This window comes from Artibeus jamaicensis, unplaced genomic scaffold (genome assembly GCF_021234435.1).
Source record: "Artibeus jamaicensis isolate MK-2021 breed Jamaican fruit bat unplaced genomic scaffold, CSHL_Jam_final contig_588, whole genome shotgun sequence".
Lineage (NCBI taxonomy): Eukaryota > Metazoa > Chordata > Mammalia > Chiroptera > Phyllostomidae > Artibeus > Artibeus jamaicensis.
Window position 1 is genome coordinate 7159693 of NW_026521895.1, and position 17808 is coordinate 7177500.

The window sequence follows — 17808 nt, forward strand, 5'->3', positions numbered from 1 at the left end:
CTTCCTCACTCCCAGATCGATGACCTTAATTACTCCTATTTCACTGAAAAAATGAAGCAATCAAAAAAAATAAAAACTCTCACGAACTCACACCAACACATATATTTAATCAGCCAGCATTCGTGCCTGCATTTTCCAACTTCCTGTTTATTGCCATTGGTAAACTAGTCCTGCACCTATCTAAAACCAGTAATTCCGGTTTTACACTAAACCTTGCCCTTTTTATTTTACTCAAGAACATCCTTCAGCAATTCTACCTTCTCTATCCTTGATCTGTCAGGGCTTTTTTTTTTTTTATCAATGGGATCACTTCCATTATTAGCATACATACATCTGTTTTTATCCTGTCTTAAAGGACAAAACATAATTTTTAATCCTATTTTCTCCACCAGCTAAAACCCTAACTTTTGTACTGCTTGGTAGCAAAACTCACAAAAGTATTTTGTCTATTTTTCAGTGTCTGTCTTCTCATTCTTCCTTAATTCTACTTCACCCAGGATTTTGTCTCCACCATTTGACCAAAACTGTTTTTCCAAGGACATCACTGATGACCACATTGGTAATTTCAGTTGTTTATTCTCAAACCACATAGTAATTGACCTATCAATAATACTTGTCATAATTGATCACTTCTACTTTCTTCATATGCTTTCTTTACTTGACTTCCAGGATGCTACATACTCTTGGTTTCCCCTTTGCACGGTGCCATGTGCTTCAGCTCAGAATATTTTGCAGGTTCCTCTCTTCATTAGCCCACTTAATGTTGTGGCATACCAGGCTTTAATACTTGAGACCTCTGCATTTTTACTTTTCATCTACTACCTTAGCTTTTATGTGCTGACATCTGCAAAACTTCTGCATACAGTGAGAGGCAGGTTTACTGTGGACTAATAGAGCTTAAGCCTTGGGATTCTTCACCCTCCCTGGCTCTTGACAAGGCCCTGCACCAAATTTTATGTTCATAATTTTGAGTGTATTTTCTGAAGATGTCCTCTAGAATTGTAAATTATTTAGGCTGCTCATAACTTGGGTTCATATTTATCTCTAATCCATATCTCAGAATGAAACTGCAGACTATCCAAATTGCCCTTCAGTATTTCCACTTGCATATGTAAATGGGCATATTAAAGTCACCAAGTCCAAAACCTACTCCAGAACTGCTCCACCTTGAGCCTTTACCATCTCTGTTGAAGGCAACTCCATACATCTACTTGTTTAGATCAAAAATTTTGAATTCATAATACCTCTTTTATTTTTTTAGCATCTGAAATCTAGTGTGTGTATGCATATATATATGTGTGTGTATTTGTATGCATGTGTGTATACATATACTATACATATACACACACATTTTTTTTTTACCGCTTCTCTAGTCCAAGCTCAAAATAGTTCAGTAGCCTCCATTAAGGTTTCCTGCCTTTGTACCCTTGCTTTCCAAAGTCTCTTCCCACTGACCAGACTGAATATTTCTTTTAAAATGTCATTTTAAAATTTCTTTGCCTATACCTGCAATAGTTTTCTTTTCATTTTGTTCAGTAAAAGCCACTATCCCCAAAATGACATCCATCGATTTACAAGATCTGGCCCTTGCCACATTACCTGTTCCTCTCCCTTTCCTACCACTTATCCCGACTCACTCAGTTCAGCCCCAGCCAAATTGATCTGCTTTTTTCCTTGCAGACATCAGCCATGCTCTCACCTCAGTACTTTCCTCTTGCTTTTCTCTCTGCATGAAATTCTCTTATTTCAGAAATCTATTTGGCTAACATCTTCAAAGCCTGCAAGTCTTTGTTCAGAATTCACTGTCTCGATAAGATCTACCTGCCCACTCTGTTTAATACAGCAACCTGGCTTTCCCTTACCTCACTATTCCTGATTCCCATTATCCTGCTGTATTTTTTTCATTGCCTCATAGAATGCCATGTACTTTATTATCACATTTACTATGTATTATCTGTCTTGCTTTCCTAGAAAAGACGTTGCTTGAGAACAGGGATCTTTGCTTTTTTCTCTGATGTATCAAAGCACTAACCTGGAACAAAGTAGGTTCTCAATAAATCTTTTTTTTCAATGACTAATGTGAGACTGTAAGCCTATATGCTTTAAAAGCTATTTTTTATTTTTGAAAATTACCTCTTCAAATTAAATTTTGCATGGAAGATCTCTAAAAATATAAACCAAGTGGAAGAAGAATACTTTTGATGGAATAAGTAGGTTAAGTTAATGGGACATAGCCTTCTATGTTATACTTCTATTTTGTTCATTATAATACTCAGAGCACAACTGAAAACCAGTCAGGCTCTTGTCTCAAGTACTGTTATAACTATGTAACAGAATATTAAAATTTAATTTAATTTTCTTCATTGTATTTGTGTGAGTTATGTATATTTGTGTGTAATGTCAGGATATCTTCTTATATAGAAGTCTGTTTAAGAAAGTCTTAGAAAAATAGTGAAATCCATAATGCTCTTTATAAATGAACTTAATTGACTTTATTATATACATTAGATTTGATGTATTTTGCTTACTATGAAGATGAATTTTATAAAATTGCTGATATTGGAGTATAATTTCTTATGGCTCAACTTAGTGTACATTATATACAGACCAAAATCTCCCAAAATTCCCAGGAATAAAATGAACAAAAAAAAAAAAAAAGAACTCACAGAATCTATACTAAGGGGATGTACAATTTTCATGTACATTCCCTTAATAAATATTCCCTTAATAAATAGACTTTGTTACAATAACTGGAAGGGAAGATTTAATATCAGAAATACCCATCCCTTTCAGTCAAAGTATTACAATTTATTGCACTTTGATTTCTCTTCCCAATTTTTCTGGTCTTTTGAGAGAAACCAGAGAAAATGATTTTAATATTAAAAAATAAATGCCCGAGAGTTATTATAATATGAATCATAAAATAATCACCAAAAATATTTCTGTGAGATGATTTACTTCTCTCATTATTAAAATTTACTACAAAGTTATTATAATAAAAGCATGCGATATTAACACAAACAGATATAATTGTCAGTTAAACATAATAGATATTTCAGAAGTAGATCCAAGTATATATGGGAACTTAACTGTACTTTGTCATGCATTAAGAAAGGTAGTATAACTTAGAGAGTAAGACAACTATTATCTAAAGCCATAAATCCAGGTTTTAAGTCAATTATTTGCCACTTCCTAATTTTCTGATTTTGGGAAACAACTTTACCATATGTGTTTTCTCATTGTAAAATATGAATACTTATTCAGTATTCACATTTTATTCACATTAATAACAGTGCTTCCTTGTAGAGTGGTCATGTCTTAAATGAATCAATCCATGAGAAGCATTTAGAACACTGTGTGATGCAGAGTAATACTTAAGCATCATTTTAATTTATTTTTAAAAGGACATTTTATTTGATAAATGGTACTGGTACACTTGGCTACCCACCTGAAAGAAAATAAATTTATACATTCAGCCTATACAATATGTAAAATTAAATCACAGTGTGCTCAAGATGAAGTTATAGTATGTAAATTCAACTTGAGGATGACTTTCTTAAGGAAAAAGCAAGTCCAAATCATGAAGAATAGGTTAAAATATTTGAATATGTAAATATTTTCTATATGTTTGGTATAGCAGAATACATTGCTAATAACATGGTAAGACCCTTGGAAAAATATGTTGAACAGATAGCTATGACAATGAATTGATAACTATACAGAGAACTTCTGGATTGATACAAAAAGGAGAAAATAGTTAAAGGTTATATGAATTAGCATCATAAGATAGTCCTTTTTTAACCAGACAAAATATTATGTGACATATACCAGGAATGCAAAAATTAATCTGTGTGTGTTTACAAATTAAAACTGCTGGCAAAGATATAGGAAACAATCATTCTCATACAATGTTGATGTAAGAAATGTTCTAACATTGCAGATTTTGAGAAACTATCCAGTAAAACAATGTATCAGTACATAAATAAGAATGCAGGGACAAAGTGTATATATTGCAGTATTATTTAGAGGTGCAAAAGTTGGAAAATAACTTGACCTCTAACAGTAGCATGACTGAGTAAATTGTGGTATGCAAAATATTATGTGGTGAAGCTATTAAAAATAGTGAGTTAGAGCCACATAAATTAGCCTAGAATAGTATTCATAAAATACAAGATCTGGGACAAATAATTCCCCTTTTCAATGACAAAATATTTTATTATAAAATCATAATCATGTAATTCCATAACAACAATATCACACTGTATGACATTTTAGGTGAAATGTTCAAATTAAAACCATAAATCATTACACCCATTTTATTACCCTACCAACCACACTCAAGCAGATGTTACTTCTGCCTGACCCTGTATTAATTACAGGAAATTAAGTTGTTAGCATATGGCCTTATTCTTAACATAGTTAACATTTTTATATATCTAATTTTTAAATTTTTATTTTTCAATTAGAGTTTATATTCAGTATCTACTTTTTAAAAAATGTTGTCTACAACTAAAAAGAGGATGGAAAAATAATGACTTCAGTTGCAGTATATACAGTGTTTTAAGAAATATAAAGAGGGACTTTCCCCAAAGATTGGGAGAGAGTGGACTGTCTTAGACATTGTAGATGTGTTTCAGCTTCGTGACCCCTTCATTTCAGCGTTGTGGGATGCGTTATTACAGACTCTCATCAAGGGTCAGAAGAGAGACACTCAGGCCTAGAGGAAGCATTTAGTAACTAGCATAGGAAATGGCAGATGTTTCACGCATTTTGAAGTTATGCCAAGTAAAGTGGTTTTGTAATATTTATATTTTCTTAACATGTCAAAGGTTCTCAACCCTAGCTTCACATCACAATTACCTATGGCAATTCTTATCTGATAGGTCTAGGATGAGGTAAAGCACCTATGTTTGAAAAGTTAAAGAAGTGTTTCCTGAAGCCTCTTAAGATGTTTGGGAAATACTATTTATGGTGTGAAAATGCACATTAATTTATTTAAAATGATGATAACTGTATTCTATATAACAATGGCTCTTCTCCCAAATTTTAATTCAAGGCTTTTTTTCATGAAATAATATCCTTTGAATGTTATTTTAAAAACTCTAAATTAATGAAAAATATTTGATCTGTACAAAAGTTGAAGGGTAGGTGTTAGCTTTATCATTGAGAACAGTAATGGTATATGAATTAATACAATTTAAATCTATGAAGGGATATTATACAAAATATCATCCCTGATTATATTTTCAGGGCATTGCTAGTCTTTTGGCTATTGCCAACTATAGTTAGGTTCCCTTCCCATCGAGATTTTTATGTGTAGATTAGTATTTTTTAAGATTGTTTAGCAATAACCTGGCAAAAATTATGAAAAATGGTTAAAAAGTGCTTTCTAATCATAATTCCTTTTATTGCAATCTTCTAAGTTTGTTAGTGTGCTATGCTGTGTAAATGGTATGACCCTCACACCCGGTGGTGGGAATCAGAGGATTTCTAGGAGGGCGAGTTAAAAATTAATCCTGAGAGACCACAGACTTCCAGCCAACATGGAGGCGTAGGTGGACATACTGTGCCTCCTCCTGCAACCAAAATTAAGGACAACAACATTTTGGAAATAAAAAAACAACCAACAGACAGAAAATTGACCTGTACGGAAGTCCGACAACCATTCATCCAGACCTGTAAAAGGAGGAGAGTCAGCGGCCAACAGAGAGGAGTCTCGGCAGGAAAAAGCAGCAGTTGGCAGACACCGGTGTGCAGGCGGCAGCTAGCAGACCAGGACTCGGGGAGGCAACCAAGAGACCCAGTGAGGTGCACAAAGTGGCCAGCAGACCACTGTCACACATTCACGAGCACATAAACCAGGCGAAAGTGGGCAGCGAGAAGGACCATGCAACCCAGGGCCCCAGTGCCAGGAAATAAAGCCTAAAAGCACCGATTGAAAACACCTGTGGGGGTTGAGGCTGCACTCCCAGCCTCACAAGAGAGTTCATTGGAGAGACCCACACGGTCCTAGAATGTACACAAGCCCACTCACCCAGGAACAAGCACCGGAATGGCCCAGTTTGCTTGTGGGAAGCTGCAGAAGGGACTGAAATCCAAGAGAGAGTGGAGCAAGTGCCATTGTTCCCTCTCCGACCCCACCCCAACAGATAGCATCACAACACAGCAAGGGGGCATTGCCCCACCCTAGTGAACACCTAAGGCTCTGCCTCTCACTGCATAACAGGTGCAACCAGACCAAAAATAAATAAATAATGGCTCAGACGCAAGAACAAATCAAAGCCCCAGAGCCAATACTTTTAAGTGGCCAAGGAATAGCTAACCTATCAGATGCACAGTTCAAATCACTGGTGATAGGGATGCTCACAGAACTGGTTGGTTTTGGTTGCAGATTAGATGAAAAAATGAAGGCTAAACTAAGTGAAATGAATGAAAATGCACAGGGAACTAATAGTGATGGAATGGACGGACAAGAAGGAAGAAAGAAACAACCAAACAGAAAAGAATGAAGAAACAAGAATTCAGAAAAAATGAGGAGAGGCTGAGGAACCTCCAGGACATCTTCAAATGTTCCCACAACCAAACTATAGGGCTACCAGAAGGAGAAGAGGAAGAGCAATAAGTAGAAAATTTATTTGAACAAATAATAAAAGAGAACTTCCCCAATCTGTCGAAAGAAATAGACCTCCAGGAGTCCGGGAAGCTCAGAGTCCCAAAGAAGTTGGACCCAAGGAGGAACACACCAAGGCACATCATCATTACATTAGACAAGATTAAAATGAAGGAGAGAATCCTAGAAGCAGCAAGAGATAGTGGGACAGTCACCAACAAAGGACTTCCCATCAGACTCAGCTGATTTCTCAAAAGAGACCTTGCTTGCAAGAAGGTTCTGGAAACAAATATTCCAAATCATGAAAGGCAAAAACCTACATCTATGATTGCTCTACCTGGCAAAGCTTTCATTTAGAATGGAAGGGCAGATAAAGAGCTTCTCAGATAAGGTCAAGTTCAAGGAGTTCATCATCACCAAGCCATTATTATGTGAAATGCTAAAGGGAATTATCTAAGAAAAAGAAGATAAAATATTTACAATATAAACAGTAAAAAGACAGCAAACTCACAAATATTAACAACCACACCTAAAATAAAAGCAAACCAAGCAAACAACTAGAACAGGAACAGAACCACAAAAATGGAGATCACATGGAGGGTTAGCAACAGGGAGTGGAGTGGGAGGAGGAGAGAGGGGGAAAGGGTATAGAGAATGAGTAGCACAGATGGTAGGGATAAAACAGACGGGGAGGGCAAGAATAGTATGGGAAATGTAGAAGCTAAAGAACTTATGGCACATGGACATGAACTAAAGGGGGGGAATGTGGGTGGGAAGGGGTGTGTAGGGATGGGGGAAAATGGGACGACTCTAATAGCATAATCAATAAAGTACATTTAAAAAAAAGAATTACTCCTGAAAGCAACATACCATTAATATTTTGAGGTTAAAATTATAATACACCATTTTGTAAATATCATGTTATGTGACCTTCAAAAGTCCTTTTAAAGGTATCATTTTACATGAAGATATATTTATGTTTATGGAAAGCCTAGGGCTTTTCACGTTTTTAAGTTGAAGAAAGTGGTACACTTCAGGGATAAAGAGTTAATGAAATAGTCACTCAGTAATGTTTTTTATTTCATGTCCTAGATGTGGCTCAGATGTTGTTAAAATTGCATAGAATGCTTTTTCTAGTGGTAGGTGTTAAGTAGGCAGATTTGCAATTCTCTGTGTTGTTGGACTACTTGGTAGGCAAATGTGATTGGTTTGTTTCATCAGCGTTCTCCCTGCAGTCATAGCTGTGGTGGTTCTTGTGCCCGCACATTCTCAAGACAGACGTTCTACATGCCTTTATATAACCAAAGCGTGCGGTGCCTCTTTCGGAGCGTACACTAGTCTTCTTGCTCTGTGAGCATGTATATACAGTTCAATTAAATTTGTTTTGCCTGTCCAGTAAAGCCATATAAAATGGAAATTTTCTAAAATAGGAAAACTGGGGAGTTACCAAGTTTATTTTCAGCATTTTTACTTTATTTTTAAAATCCTTAGAAATAGGAACATCTTTTGCATATTCACTCAAGTAAGAGTACAGTAGTTTTGCCAAATTGGAGAGTTTGATTTCTACTTGCTATGGAATAAACAATCGCTTCATGTCATTCATTTTTCTAATTTTTTATTTTTGACTCAGAAATATTTCAGGAGAAAATAAATTGATCACCTTCATGTTTTTTAAACTTAATACCTTACAATTCATTCTTTTGGTGTTTGGTTTAGCTATTTTTTTCATCAATTAGATGATATAATCTTTCCATTACTCTTAATATATATTTTTAAAAAATAGTTGTTTCATTAACCAATTTCAAATTGCTTCTAGCCCAATACTAGTAATTATAAAATTGATATATTTTTATTTGTGATTTATTAAATATTAGAAATGAACTACTTTCATCTATATGTAGGAAAAGTGCTTTCTGTTGTGACTAATAATACCTTGTGTCAAGTTGCAGACATTGCTCTGTAGCCTCATATTAATTAATATTTATTTGCTTATCCAAAGTAATAATAAAATAAGAATAATTCATGGAATTTTTATTTTCTTAATGACAGTCATTTGTGGTAATTACCAACATCCCTTCACTAGTGTGGCACTGAAATGCAGTCACCTATTATTTTTTAAAAAAATGAGTGTTGACTTCAGAAGAACTGTTGGTGAAATTAACATATAAGAAATGTTGAATTAGATGATTAGTAAATATAAAACCCCTACAAGCAACTAGAATTTTACTTCAGTAATATAAATCTGTCAGTCTTTTCATTTAATAATATTTTATTTTAGTGGTAAAAAATGACTGAATAAAAAACTTGTAAAACAAAAACCAAAAAACCCAAATTGTGAAAGTGTTCTTTATGTTTATATTTTTAATTACTTTCAATAATATCTAATTAGTCTGGCTACATCATGGTGTATTAAATCAATCTGTGAACAAACTCAGAATTTCGAAGAGCTCTATATTCCTACATTATATTTGTGGTTTTCCTAAACAAGCATTTAGCTTAATTATATGATTCTTGTTTAAAATTATGATTTACATTTTTTATTTTATAATTTAAAAGTGTTTTTAAATCTGCTTTTATGTCATGTATCCACTTATTTTTATATACATTTAAATATGCAGTAGTCTTTCTAATGCTAACTGGCTGTAAGCTTCATGAGAGTAACATCTCAGTCCTTTTTATTTAGCTCTGATCCTCAGCAACAGAAATAGTAGCTTGGGCACAGTAGGTAGTCAATAAAAAAAATGAGCAATGAATACCAGAAATTCACTAAATTTATTTTAAATGAATTATTTTAGTGCTTTTGCAGAATTTAATCATTCAATAGCCTAATGTAGGAATAATTTTTCCATTTCCTTTTGTTGCACTGCTTTTAAAAATTAAGGTAAGATAGTTTATATGATTTTAAAAAAGATGCTTATGTGGTGAAATTCAATGTTATTCCCTTTACTTCAATTTTACCTATGTATAATTTTATACTTTAATCCAAACTGTACATATATTTTTACATTTTGCACTGTTTTTATAGTCCATGAATTTTCTAATTTCTATTCTATAATTTATAATTTTAGATATTATAAGTTAGTATAAGTTAGTAATAATAAAAGTTTTCATAGACTATACAGCATTCTGTGTTATATGAAATTTTCCATTTTTGCATTATTTCCCCAGTGGATTACAGGAGAGAAATTAAGGCAAAGATTATGCTCATTTTATAACTTAATGTATACTAAAATGTGATTTCAAAAAGGCAATATGTACTACTGCAAATGTTATTTGAAAGAAAGACATTGATAGTTAAGCCATCCCCCCATCTATGTTTGGTTCATGCATTTTGGGGGGAGGTTGATTAATTTTGCTGTTGTACTTTGAGTGTCTCTGATCATTTAGAACTTAAACATTTTGTAGTCCACACAGTTCTTTACTGTTTGTTATTTAAAATTGATTTTTCACTTTTACCTTCCCCTAGGTTACTGTATCCATACCTGTGTCGTTAAATATTATCTTGATATTAACTCTTTTTTAAAAATATTTTCTTTATTTATTTTTCGAGAGAGGGGAAGGGAAGGAGAAAGAGTGGGAGAGAAACATCAATGTGTGGTTGCCCCTCATGCGTCCCCTGCTGGGAACTGGCCTGCAACCCAGGCATGTGCCCTGACTGGGAATCGAACCGTGATACTCTGGTTTGCAGGCCCGCGCTCAATCCACTGAGCTAAGCCAGCCAGGGCACTATTAACTCTTAAATGTCTTCTAGTCTTCAAACCAACAGCCAGTCACTTAATTAATGTCTTGACTTGGATGTCTGAAAGGCATTTCAAACTTAAAATGTCCAAAACAGAGTTCTCGCTTTCTGTCTTTACATTTCACTCCTTTCTCATCACCCACTTCAGTATACACAGCTCCTGCTTTTATGTTCGTAGCTGTCTTCCACTTTTTACATAGATTATGATGATCTTTAATATATTAAACTGAGAAAAAATTAATTTTTATGGAAATATCCCCAATATTTCAAATATAATTGATCATTTACCAGAATTACGAACTCTCAACATATATCTAAATGCATGTATACATGTGTATACATATATATATACTGAACAGGCTAAGAAGAGAGGTTTAAAATAATAATAAAAACAATAACAATAATCATAATAGAGTTTTGGATAATTCAATGCATAGATGATGTCAAATAGGACTTCTGGAAAATTTAATCTTAATTTAATAAAATCTGGTTGAGTAAGCATTTAGAAGACAATACCCCAAATTATGTTCATTTACAATTCTAGAACTGCCCTATGATAGGTTTTCTTTATAATTACTTGAGTTCTAGTTATTTTCCTTGTTGATATAACTATGTCTAGAGTGCTTACCTCAAAATAACAGGAATGGGTTGAAGTCCTTTTCTTCTCTTTTTTCTTACCTTTATTTTTCTTATTCCTATTCAAATCCTCTGGAATATAATATGATATATATTTAAAATATGAAGCAGTCATGAAAAAACAGTTTGAATAATGCTTCAAGAGGTAAAAATGACAAAATATATTACATTAAAAATAGTTAAACTTTATTTGCCTTTAGAAGTTTTTTGAGGATTATCATCCATTATCTTCTTTCAAGACACAATAAAGAGACGTGCTGTCTGTCATTCTCGGTTACACCTTGCAGCCAGAGGGAAAAATGTATGTGGCCCTTTGGAAAAAGATATAAAATGAAGTAAAATCTCCACAAAAGTTTTGAAGTAAATTATTTTGAGGTAAAAATGCAGTTGCTTGAATCAAGGCGGGGCTGGGAGGTAACTGCAGCAGTTATGAATTATGACTATAACTCAGTAGACTGTCATTTGAGCCATCCGCTGGATTGATCTAGTTCACCCCTTCGTTGAGGAAACATTAATATATTTGTATTTTAGACGTTTAGAACCACACTGACCACATTTTTATGGCAAAATAAGCCAAGCCACAAGCTTCATGTATAAGAAACTACAAAATAACATAGTAAAAACATCATACATCAATGAACATTTAAGAAAAAGGCATAGAGTGCTTATTTAATTATTCTGTTATTAGATTTTAAGTGATCATAAATCTGTGAGTATTACTATTTTAGTAATTTCATAAATTTAAAGCATCTGCCCTAACTGGTGTGGCTCAGTGATTGACTGCCAGTCGGCAAACTAAAGGGTCACTGGATCAATGCCCAGTCAGGACACTTGCCTGGGTTGCAGGCCAGGTCATCAACAGGGGCACGTAAGAGGCAACCACACAGTGATGTTTCCCTCCTCTCTGTTTCCCCCGTTCACTTTTCTCTCTAAAAATAATTTTTTAAAAGCTTCTGCACATTTTTTATATGTCAATATGGTTGCAGTATAATCACTGAATTTTAGACTTAAGGGATGATAAAGATAGTTATTTTTGTTTAAAGAACCCAAAGTCATATTTCATACACACACACACACACACACACACACACACACACACAAATAGCCATGATGGAATCTTTCACATAATGTACTATTCAGTTATTATACAGATCTATACTTTATGTTTTGGCTTTATTTTTTAAAACATTATCCAATTGATAACTTCAACCAAGTGCAAATAGGAAATGGAAAAAATTAAATGATAATTTAATCTTCAGGAAAATAAAATATTTTAAGAGTTAAATATTTGTTGTACTCTCATATAAGCCAGCATAGGGTAAGTGGCATAGTAGGAAATGTATAAAAATACTTGGACACTTCAGGTTTTAGGGAACCAGGATTAAGTTTACAAAGTATGAGTACATTGCATTTGAACTGCTCTTGCAAGGCACAGATTTCAGAAGTCAAAAATGTATAAGTTTTAAGGGGAAGAACAGTGTGGAGGTACTGGTACATTTCAGTCAGTTGGAACAAATGAATAAATGCAGGCAAAGACGTTAGACAAACACCTCACATAGACTATATTCAGGAACTAGCAGGTACAGTTTGTTCTTTGGAGGACAGCAGCCCTAAAAGATGAAGCTGGGAAGACAGACTGGGACAGGGTATGGAGAATTTGGAACACCTGCGTAGGGAGTCTGGGTAATGCAGTAGGGAGGTGACAGCCGGGGGGGGGGGCACTGAGGCAATTGTAGAGTTTTTCACAACGCTAACATGAAAGCTCCTCAGCCGCAGTCCAATCAAGCTGTCTGATTTTATAAATGATGAACCTGAAGTGACTTGACAAATGTCACCCAAATGTACCTCCTAACTGCCAAATCTAGATACTTTTTATTGTGTCACATGCTAGATCGGATAAAATAGTAGGGCTGGGCAAGAAACATTCAAGGAGGGGCAAGATAACTGCCTAACAGGAGGCAGGGATCCGGGGAACAGGAGAAGGCACAGAGGGGTCCCAGCTCCAAAACCTGGTGTTGGCAGTGGGCTGGGGAAAGGACTGGGGGAAGACATCGTGGAACTTAGAGTAGGTATTAGACATGTTTGCGAAAACTGCCGCCTTTGATTTGGTTATCAGAAATAAGGGAATTAGAACAGCACAAAGTTAAAAAGAGCCCATTTTTTGGTGCTTTTTAGATACTTGTATTCATATAGCTGTGTGGTACATGCAGGGTGGGGGTACAGTAGGTTTACAGTTGTTTGTATGGAAAAGAATAAATAATACAAGAACAAACTTACTTTTGCCCCACCCAATATTTTGTTAAATCAGTACTTTTCAAAAAGACAGTTAATTTATGTATATAAATCTATAATCAAAAGAAAATATACAGGATTTTCTATTTATTTTTGTCAGCAATTCAATATAGACCCCAAAAAAGACACAGGCATTTATACCGGATGTTACTATAGTGTACCTCCATAGCCTAAGGAGCAATACATTATGGAAATGAGAGACGTACCCTATTTGGTCTTGAGCGTATTTTTTGATAAAAGGTAAATTTGTTTATCCACTTGTGTCTCTTTACCAGAGCAATGACATCTTTTAGAGCATCAAAAGATACAATAAAAAATTAAAATTTTTTTGGATAGGCAAATAATGATATTTGATACATGATATAACAAGAACATAAAAGTATTTTCAAAGATACTGTTTGGTTGGTTACAAATCATAGAAATCCAACTCAAAGTGACTTAAACAAAAAGGGAATTATACTGATTCTGTGCTGGCTTTAGACATGTCAGATTCAGATGCCAAAATGCTATCAGAAATTTCTCTCTTCATTTCTGGAGTTTCCTTTTATCTAGGTTAATTATTTTCCATCTGGTTCTTCCTCTTGCCATATGGTGAGAAGATAGTCACTAGTAATGTCAGGCCTGTGTTTTACTAGATTAGAATCAAAGGTATCTATCTCAACAGTTTGGCCAAATACTCAGGCTAACTCATATTGGACCTTCAACTAGCTGAATGAATGAATGCAATAATAGGTATCCACTATTGATAGGAATTGCTTTCTGAATGTAAGGCCATATGTGTGTAGCAACCCTAAATAAAATAATCCATACTATTAATTGGAATATTCTAAATTATAATGAAACTTGTTTTGCATTTATTTTAAAGTATGGTTTAATGAAATAGTTCAATAATTTTTCTCCCATGATGAAGAAGCCGTGATGCCTTACAGATACTCTCAGACCTTTCTTTGTAAGACCATAATAATGAGTTGGAGTTCTTACATGGCAAAGGAATAAATTTGTATGTCTTAATGTTTATTTCCAATCAAAAACACATCAGTATTAAAACCTACTTGCCTGTTATTTTTAATACTTTTCATAGGATTTCCATAGAGATTCTTCTTTTGTGGTTGCAGATTATCACTACTAAAATGGGTCTACGTTTGAACAGGGACTTTACAACACAGAGATAACAGGGCAAGCTTATGGGGATATTTGATAGTAAAGAATAGGATACAGATAGTACAAAAATACAAAAGACATTTAGATAAGTACAATCATATCTCAAAGATTTTCTTATCCCCTCTCCTTCCAATTAAACTTTGTGTTTCCTTTGTACCCTTTATATATTTTTCTACTAGTTCTTTTAAGACTTTTCGGTACATTTACACATCTGCTTTCCACAGCTCATTGAGAGGTTTCTTAAAGGCAGGAATAATATCATACATATCCTTTATCTCCGCCCCCACACAGGGCCCTCGGGCCACTCGGAGTGCATTTCACAAAGGACGGATGGATGGTACAACTATAGATCATAGTTCTAAAGGGAGAACTAATTTGTAACTCTCAAGAACATACCTGATTTAGCTGATACATGTTACACCAAATAATTCCTATGCTATTTAGGATGGAGTTCTTTTTTCTCTCAATTCTTTTAGAAATAGGAATACATACAGTTACATGCAGTGTGTTAACAGACTTCACCAAAGAAAATGAAGCTGTACATATGATTAAAATTTGATATTTATAATTTCGGTATGCAAATCCTAAATTTCATTTGCATGGAATGGGGATGCAAACACGGGCAATGCACAGACTTTTCCTTCACTAAACACTGTGTCCCTGTATCTGAGAAGTAAGCAAGTGGGCTGTCTCACATAATGCTCCACGCTCCTCCTCTCCCCCGGTCCTCACTCCGCACCCAGGATTCGGTCGCCCACCATCTCCAAACCTCCCCTCTGGTGTCTCACTTCCTCTTGGCTTTGACTTAACACATAAAGTGGAAGTGGAGCACTGCTTTCTCTGAGATATTATACAAACAAATTAATTTTTTGTCTCAACTTCTTAGAAGGTCTGTTTTCCATCTGTGTTCATATTAGATTAATATAGATATGACTATATTTTTAATTCTTTATGAAAAAAAGATAATGTAAGTCTAAGAGGTTTTAAATGTCCTTGTGTGAAAAATTAAGTTGAGTGACATTTTTTGGCTAAACTAGTAAATATTTATATGAATTAAATTTGGAATTCAATAACTTCTATATCCTTGAATTTCTAATTTAATTTCTAAGTACTCTTATGCAGAATTGTTACTATCTAAAATTGAGAAGTGTTACATATTATAACTATTAATGTGTAGTCATTAATATCTTCTCTTAATCATAACGCGCTTTTAGTTGTATGTGTACAAATGTCATTTATATCAACAAAACTTGGGGGCCACTTCAGTATATGATAAAACAGCAATTATGGATGACAGTATTTTATATAGGATTATTTTAAAATAATTGAAACTAAATTCCAGGGAATAGTACTTAATACATAAGAAATCTTTAGTATAAGGATAGATGATATGGTGTAATTCTTTAATTTACAAAGATGTGGATTTTTTTAGAAGATGTTTACTTTTATGAAAAGTCCACACAGTTTCTAAACCATATTATTTCAGAATTGTTTAATATTTAAAAGAAAAATTATTAAAGGGAGAAATAAAAGAAAGGCAGGTAATGTACAATTATGTAAGTAGTAGGAACACTTTTATAAGTTCTTTTGTAGGACAGAAGTAGCCCTACAATTAAAAAATAAATTAAAAACACTGTGGATGCATTAAATGTAGTTGAGAGACTGGTGTGCACTGTGGTAGAAATAAACACCATACGATTGTCACATATCCCGTAGACGCTGCAGGTGATTTTAGAATGGATGTTATAAAATTATATATTTCATTACTTTTTATTGATAGTCTGTAGTTTTCATAATTAACCATTCACGTTCTGTTCTCCTCCTGGGTTTTATCACACAGGTAATTCAATGCATTGAGCAAAATAAAAGTGATATGAGGATTTAAAATAATTTAAGAACCACTCTTTTAAAGCCTTTGGCTGATTAACATATGTTTCTTCCTAAAACTTATTTTAAAACCCTATAGTTCGTTAGTATATAAATGTTTTCAACAGAACTTTATTGCAAAAGTATTCCGATTTTTAAAAGAAATATTTATGAAGTATAATTATATTTGATATTCAGGATTTAAATCCTTAAAAGTCAATTTTCTCAATATTTTGTGTGCGTAGGATAAAATATAAGGATGATTTTAATTCATCCTTATAATTGAGTTAAGATGTAATTATGGTTTAACTTTCAAATTAGAACACTTAACCATACTTTAATTCAGCATTTCAGACAAATAACTTTCCACAAAAAAAGTCTGTGAACAAAATTAACATGTTAAAGACTTATTTCTCAGTCTACTTCTTGAAGCTGAATGCATTTAATCATGGTGACTATGAGGGATGTATTTGATATTCCTAAGAAATATTTCTAGAAAATTTAGTTTTCTTTTCACTGAAATGAAATTATACAGACAAATCTGAATGAAACAAAATACTACTGTGATTATAAATTACGTGTGTGGAAAGGAGAGGATGCGTGTGTGTCTTTGTGCTTGTCTGTTCGTGTGCATAATGCTTGTGAGTATATTTATGAGGTGACACAATCCAGAATTTGAATTTCTACTTTTCACCATTTGCTACCTTCAGGAGCAGAATGCCAAAAGTGTGTGCTTTAAAATATTCTTACTTAGATCTGTTTTAAAGACAGCATGGCAATACTTGCTCAGAATAGCTTATGAAATATCTGATAGAATATCTCAACTAAATTCCTGCTTAAATCTTAACAAATTATTTCAGTCTGTCCACTTTTAATGTCTGCGACAAGAGGAGTGTCCTTCAGGACTTTGTCAGTGACAAACTCAGTTTTTCATCTACCCAATGAGTCATTAAATAATGCCATGTGTATTTCTGTGCTACCATAATGCAATTTAAAATGTAAATATCTATATATTAACCTTTGGGATTATGGGGGATACCATACTCATCCTATACTTTTTATTTGACTGACTAGATAAATAAAAATATGCTAGGTTTTGTGGCTGGATGTTTCAATACGAATTGGCTGAAATGCTTATGTCTTCCATGGGGACCTCAGATCCGTTACAGGGATGCATGTGACTACAGCAATTTTTGGTACCTTTGGTGACATGACTGTCACCCCTATTTTTAAAATATAGCTACTATGACTGCCAAAGAAGAGGAGTGTCTACCTAATCAAAATAGTCATTGTACACATTTAGATAGAGTAGGTAGATCATATCATTCTCAGATAGCCTTAACCTACCTGAAAGCAATTGGATTGTTTTTATTGATTATTTACAAATATTTGTTATTTTATAAGGTTATACGTTGTGTATAAGTTTAGTTGAAAAATTAGAATACTAATTATTTTATTGTTCCTTATCTCTGAAAATACCAGTTGTGAAGCAAGTCAGGTATTA

At 33.8% G+C, this 17808-nt stretch overlaps 1 protein-coding gene across 3 annotated transcripts in view; it reads left to right on the plus strand.

Annotated features, from left to right (window-relative positions):
- The window catches only part of NOVA1 (NOVA alternative splicing regulator 1), a 156016-nt gene that overhangs the window by 132355 nt on the left and 5853 nt on the right, over positions 1–17808 (plus strand). The window lies entirely within an intron of this gene.